Below are 7,274 nucleotides of genomic sequence, written 5' to 3'. Positions count from 1 at the left end.
GTCACACAGCCTCTCCTCACTGCGACTCTGATCCAGAGGCAGAGCGGCTCCGTAATGAAACCCTCGGCCCTCCGTCTGCAGCTGAAAGTCACACGGCTCCTGCTGACTCTGCACATCGCTCGACTATTGCCTCCCGTCATAAAACATTACCATATAGATGAATTAAACGGCGGTGGTGGTGAATCTCATTAACCGCCATACCTTCTTTGAAAAAACTCTTATAGTCTGCCTATTATGCAAGTATTACATAATCTGTTTAGGAATGAATAATAGTTAAAATATATTAAATTAACAATGAGGTTTTTTTCTAAAAGCGTTATCTCCAGGCCTCGCGTGCCAAACATAAATGAGATTTGGGCCCGTCATTACATCACAGACACTCAGCGACATTGATTAAGTGCAGCGTGGCTCATTTTTCAGTCAAATCCAATTAACAACAGACTGTTATTTAGACGCACGTCATCAATTACACGCAATGCACAGAACTGACTATCCCCTCTGTGATGGGTGAGATAAAGTACGGTCACATCACCTCTCTCCTTCCTGCTGGAAGTCATTAAAGGAGGATTTCTGTATTGATGTGTAACAGTGAGACAAATGAGAACCTCTTGGTTATTTCTCTTCCTCCTCTTTGGGCTTCATAGTCCGGTGTTGCATTCTAACACCAAAGCAAATTCCTTGTAAGTCTAAATGTACCTGGCAATAAACTTGATTTATTTTGACTTAAATGTTCAAAAAGCCCTTTATTGTTCTCATACGGCACACCTCTTTTCACCCTCTGTCTGAAACCAGAGCCCAGTCTGCTCTGATTGGTTGTTAGCTGGCCGGCTCTGTTGTGATTGGTCAACTGCTTAGAGATGTCCCGCCTCTTAGTCTATCACGTACAATGTGTAGGAGCGCTAGCCAATAGAAGCACAAGTGTTACAGGATGATGTCACTGTGTTACAGAAGTGAACAGAGGAGTCCAATGGAGGCGTTTCAGGCACTACACACACTACAGGATGGGAAAAGCGCAGCAATCATAATATAGGTTTAAGCTGGATAGGTTGGTTTTTTTGGCTTTTTTTGGGGGGGAAATTCTTAAATGGCACCATTGTACATTTCGATGCCTTTTTATAGAAACAGAAAATAGGACTTTTTTTCTGTTTTCCTCAAACTGTTTCTCTAAATTAGAGCAAATTCAAGAGGATGTGTGAGGGTGTTCTGTTGTTATGTGAACACATCTTGTTACTCATAGTTCATAGTGTACACACAGACAGTTCATTTCTGAAATAGAGCTATTGATATTGATAGGAGACAGGCAGAGTGCGAGTTTGTTTCTGGGTAGTGGAGGATAGAGAGAGTACAGCAGTGAGTTTTTAAGCTTGACTTCTTGTCTGTAGGCATATCTCATTAATTCAGTAACTCATTCTTATTCAAAGAAAGTTTTGAGGCGCAGCGAACTCGCCCCGGCACGTTTTCTCTCTGTAATGAATCCCAATCATATTGTTGCACCTCGGCTTCACTGATGTTCAATTATCTCGTAATTGAATAAACTTGTACCGTGCAGCAGCGGGGTGAGTGTAAGTCTCCGGCAGGTCATTTATCTCACAGTATCATTTGATATTAATTGAATCTGGACAGGGAGATCAGGTGTCGTATCAGGCTTGACCTGGAAAAACACGGCTAAGATCTGTGCGGTGGCATCGATCGAGGTTCAAAACAGCGGATCAATACAGCCCCACTCATCCTCGTGTGCAGCAGCTGAGCACTAACATAAGTCACCTGGAAAAGAGCCCGCAGATCCACTCGTTAGCTGCAGAGCTGCACTCCCAACGTTTGCTTTGGTAACATCTGTTATTTTCTGGCTCGTTGTCGGATGCTGCTGTGCCGAGGCTTCAGGTGCCGTCTGTGTTTGGGCTCCAGTTGTTGGGTAGATATAACACCAAAGTCCATCAACAGGAATTTCATCAACAGCAATTTTTCCAAAAATGTGTAGGTAATTTTTTAAAGATGTTAAAGCAGTTCCAGCCGCTTACATGTGAGGATTTGTGTTTATGTCTTCCTTTTATGGAATAGTTATAATAACAAGAAGACATATTGTGCTCCTCTCAGCTGTATATCAGTATTTAGTGTCTCTACTTTAAAGAGTCCTCTCCTGCTGATGTTCAGGTGTATATCAGTATGTAGTGTCTCTACTTTAAAGAGTCCTCTCCTGCTGATGTTCAGGTGTATATCAGTATGTAGTGTCTCTACTTTAAAGAGTCCTCTCCTGCTGATGTTCAGGTGTATATCAGTATGTAGTGTCTCTACTTCATGTCTCCATGCTTTAATGTTCAAAAAGCTCTTTATTGTTCTCATACTGCCTGTGCTGCAGCACCTCTTTTCACCCTCTGTCTGAAACCAGAGCCCAGTCTGCTCTGATTGATTAGCTGGCCGGCTCCCGCCCCTTAGCCTATCACGTACAATGTAGATAGTGATGTAACTATGTTACGGAAGTACACAAAGGATCCCAATGGAGGCATTTCAGGCAGGGGGGGGGGGCGATAACAAGGTTGAGAGTAGGGATGGGAATTTGAAAGCAAATGTATATTTGAATATTCGACCCCCCAAAAAACGGTTAACCAATTAACCGAAATGTACATATCCTATAAAAAAAATGTATTCGATGAATCGTTCCCATCCCTAGTTGAGAGTGGATCAAAGACTTTCTGTTGTAGTTGCGAGCCCCACTGCTTTGTATTTCTGTCTTAACTCAAGTTTAGAAATAAAGAAAAAGTTCATCACCCTTTCTCTCGACTATCCAGCCAAACCCTCTGACACGGTGCACTGTTGGTCCTGCAGGCGTGAGCGCGAGTGTCTGTTGTCGATCAGGGCTGCGTAAAGTTGCTGACCTGTGACACACACATCACACACACACACTCCAAAACAAATCATTCACTCGCTTCAGCAACACAACCTCTAGGTGAGGCCAGAAAACAACATGTCAGATACAGCCGAGCGCAGACAGCTGCTCACACAAAGTACCAGACATCTGTTTTAATATGCATATTTATATACAGTGCATGCAGTATATAATGAAACAGTTAAATGCATGCACACAAGTATAAACATATGAATTGAACACACACTTATACACACAGAGATCATTGTTATGGTTGATTAGCAGACCATAAAAACCCTTAACACACTACAGGAAAGGGAAAACCACAAAAAGTCGGCTTTATACTCATAAAAAATCTCTTTTGTTAATCAGAATATATCCAATCTATTTTTAAAGAATTAACTCAAAGAGCCTGCACAACATCCTCTGAAAGCTTTTCATGCTACCAATTTGCCAATTTTAAACAAATATGGGCTAAAAAAAAAAACAGGTCAAGTTGTAGCCCACAGCCATGGCAACGTTATCCTTCGTGGAGAGGAGGGGGAGGAGGAGGAGGGGTGCAGCTGATTTTAAACACCCAGGAAAACTAAGAAAAACTTGGAAATACGGCAACACCAAAACCACAATATAAATCATTGGATTAAGTAAAAAACTGCATCGGTGCACCAGCATGCTCCGATATCCGACCAGGAATTATCCGATTCATTATATGTATTCTGTGATTATGAAATCGTTGTCCTTTATTTGGAGTATATTAGGCTGATGGGGTTGCCAGATATAAAGACCCTTTATAATTTGGTTGTTCACTGCTAGTACACACACAGTACAATACACATTAGGTCTGAATACATATATGTTGCTCATGGACATCTTGAAAGTGCTCCATATCTTTGGTCCGATCAGGACTTGAACCAGCGGCCCATTGGTTTCCAAGCCCACCCATTGGTTTCCAAGCCCTCCCATTGGCTTCCAAGCCCACCCATTGGTTTCCAAGCCGACCCACTGGTTTCCATGCCGACCCATTCGTTTCCAAGCCATCCCATTGGTTTCTAAGCCCAACCATTGGTTTCCAAGCTGACCCACTGGTTTCCAAGCCCACCCATTGGTTTCCAAGCCGACCCATTGGTTTCCAAGCCGACCCATTGGTTTCCAAGCCATCCCATTGGTTTCCAAGCCATCCAATTGGTTTCCAAGCCCACCCATTGGTTTCCAAGCTATCCCATTGGTTTCCAAGGAGACCCATTGGTTTCCAAGCCATCCCATTGGTTTCCAAGCCCACCCATTGGTTTCCAAGCCATCCCATTGGTTTCCAAGCTGACCCATTGGTTTCCAAGCCATCCCATTGGATTTCAAGCCATCCCATTGGTATCCAAGCCCACCCATTGGTTTCCTAGCCAACCCAATGGTTTCCAAGCCATCCCATTGGTTTCTAAGCCATCCCATTGGTTTCCAAGCAGACCCATTGGTTTCCAAGCCATCCCATTGGTTTTCAAGCAGACCCATTGGTTTCCAAGCCATCCCATTGGATTCCAAGCCCCTCGAAACTGAGCTACTGCCTCCCTCTTTATATTTGGTGCATTATATTATAGAGAACAATAATTAAGAAAGAGCTTAGCCTTCTTTAGCCCTCATTACCTGCCGCCCCTGACTAAATGTAAGTTTAACAAAACTCTGTTGAACTCAGAGAAGCTCGTGTTGTCATCCAAACACTTTATTTATAAACTGTAGAGTCGAAGGGCAGTGAGACAGAAAATCCTCAATACTAGGGCTCACAAAAAGAACAGAAACCTTTGACTCACTCCCAAAACTTGTTATATTGTGTTTCTCAGATGTGGTCTAAATGTAGGTTTTACATAACTGTGTTCAACTTGTGTTTTCATCATTGATTTAGGGGCAACTCTTGTGATCAAGATTTAGTTTGGATAATAACACCTGTGTCAGGATTTATGTCACACTTACAGGATTTGATCAATGTCTTGTTGTGCAGAAGCTGCAAGTAATAAGTAATACTTATTTTTCTCCGTCTCCACTCCATAACCTCAGTTTTTCTTTGCCATTATGAAAGCTGTGCCAGACAATAAATCAGTCTCTACCAGAAAAGGGATTACTTTCTCCCCCGATGCATATTCTACCTACACCCCCCTTTTCATTGCTATGAGTTAGGATGATGGTGCGTCATCAGCTGAGCAACACACGCACTCAAAAATCTCTAAAAGCCTGTTTTTGATGTTGTCAAAATTGCAATAGAGTGCAGTGATGACTTGTTTTTTTGGACTGGACAGGAAGTTAGCATCTCAAGGGCTCCTTCAACAAAAAGCCAATGGGATTTTTCCATTGGATTTTGGAATATAGCACAAAATAAGATCTGTAGTAAACACACATTTATGGTATTTACACGATTTGTTCAGCAGGATAAACTCCACATATTAACAAATCTTTAATAATAGTTGAAGCGTAAATGCAATCTCCAGAAGTAAAAAGCTAATGCTAGGCTATAAACGAACTACAGCAGAGTCACATGACTTCACGTCAGCACCGCTAAGCTAAACGCGGCTAATGTTGGGCGTGATGGCGTTAATCAATTTCATTTAGACACTTGTTGGCAACTTTTTTTTTTCAATTAAACAGTTGGGTATTTACCATAGACTATAAAGGTATTTACTGACAAACGTTATATTGTGGAACAAAACATTATAACTATTCAGCTTCGGTTAACAACTTTTTTAGGCTTATAACCAAAAACTAAAAAACGATTGACTTTAAAAAAAGAGCGAACCAGAAGTGCTAGAATGCTAACTCATTCCACGGGTTAAGGACTAATTCCTGCATCAATCACTTAGATATCCTGATAAAGAGGTGTCATACCATATCATAATCATGGACAACTTATTGAAGGCATTAAACCCCCAAAAGTCTGAGAAACGTTGACTTCAAGAAGAGGGAATCGGAAATTGTAAAATGCTGAATCCTTGAAATCTGTGAGCTGAAGGTAGTTGCTGCTGCTGCTCTTGTAGAGGTGTAATAACTAATACTCACCTTGCCTCGGTCTGTCCAGAGCCTCCTGCCGCCTTCAGCTGTGACTGTGTTTGCCAGTGGATAATATTAAGAGTTATTGATTGCGTTCTGTTAAGGAGAAAAAGCCGCCGGGAGTTTAGCAGAAGAACTCCCAGTGGGGAGCTAATGTCTCTCCGAGGGACCTCATTCGCATATACTGTCAAAATCTGTGCTCTGTGGCTTAAGAAAGACAAGGAAACGGAGAATACGAGGGATGGAGAAAGGAAAGAAGAGGTTGCCAATATGTCTTAGATGCTGCAATAGGACAACAGATATTGCGGGTGTGAGCTATTGTGAGGGATCCAAACGTAATAGGTTTGTCAAAGTTTGCCTGATTTAAACTCGGTGCACCTGCATCCGGTTACCCTCTCCGACGTGTTCGCTCGATGCTGCTTGTTTGCATGTGGCATCGATTTCTGGAAGCTTGTGCAGTATTGAAAACGCTGTAAGTGCGCCGACTGTTCGATTGTGAAAAGCCCCGACGAGAGACCTCGTACTCATGGATTCATCGAGTATCAATTTCAAACATTGTCCTCTTGTGTCACAGATGGAAAGGCTGGATATGAAAAACTAGATTAGTCGTGTGGCTGGAGTGTGACGCTGTGTTTTGTAATGATATTTCAAGCATCGCCTAAAAGATTTGGATAAAACTTACTTGGGACAAAGTTAAATGCGTCACTCAATGAGGGCTACCACTGAAAAATGTATTTAAAGAGGGAGGGAAGTATGAGATTTTAGCCTTTGCAGTCCATTTACATGCACCAAACCCTAGAAAACACACCTAGAAAACCCCCATAAAGCATAATAGGGCTTTTTAAACGCTTAATCAGTTATCAAAATAGTTGGCAAGTAGTGGTTTAGTCGTAATTTAATCATTGAATTACCTCCTGAATATATAGAAAAGTCTATTACATGAATGTACCAACAAATTAATTAGTTGCGTGACAATTGCAGGTCAAGTAAATATGGAAAATATAACTTGGACTGTACAATTAGAGGAAACATTCCTTGTTTGGTTAATTTTCAATTATTAATTCTCAGTGTTTGGTCTATTTTTTAAGGATGCACTAATTTCTGTTCTCCTGTCAGAATAACAAGCTGTTTCTTTCTTTTCTGTGTCGAGCTACAGCAGTGGAAAGTCCCCGAAAACATATATTTATGGTTTTTCTAACCTTCAAAAAGGTGCTAAACACTTTGGACTGGCTGTCAGCGCCGTGCTCTTAGTGGTAGTTTACACACAAACAGAATAACGAAGGGTATCGGTGCATGCTCGTTTCCACTACAGTCCGTATCTCATGACAACAGCTTGCCAATTAATTCACCATGAGCGGGGGAGGGGTGTGGCGAGAGAGAGAGA

The sequence above is a fragment of the Notothenia rossii genome (assembly GCF_949606895.1).
Source record: "Notothenia rossii genome assembly, chromosome: 8".
NCBI lineage: Eukaryota > Metazoa > Chordata > Actinopteri > Perciformes > Nototheniidae > Notothenia > Notothenia rossii.
The sequence above is the reverse complement of the archived record's forward strand: the minus strand, read 5'-3'. Positions refer to the sequence as shown.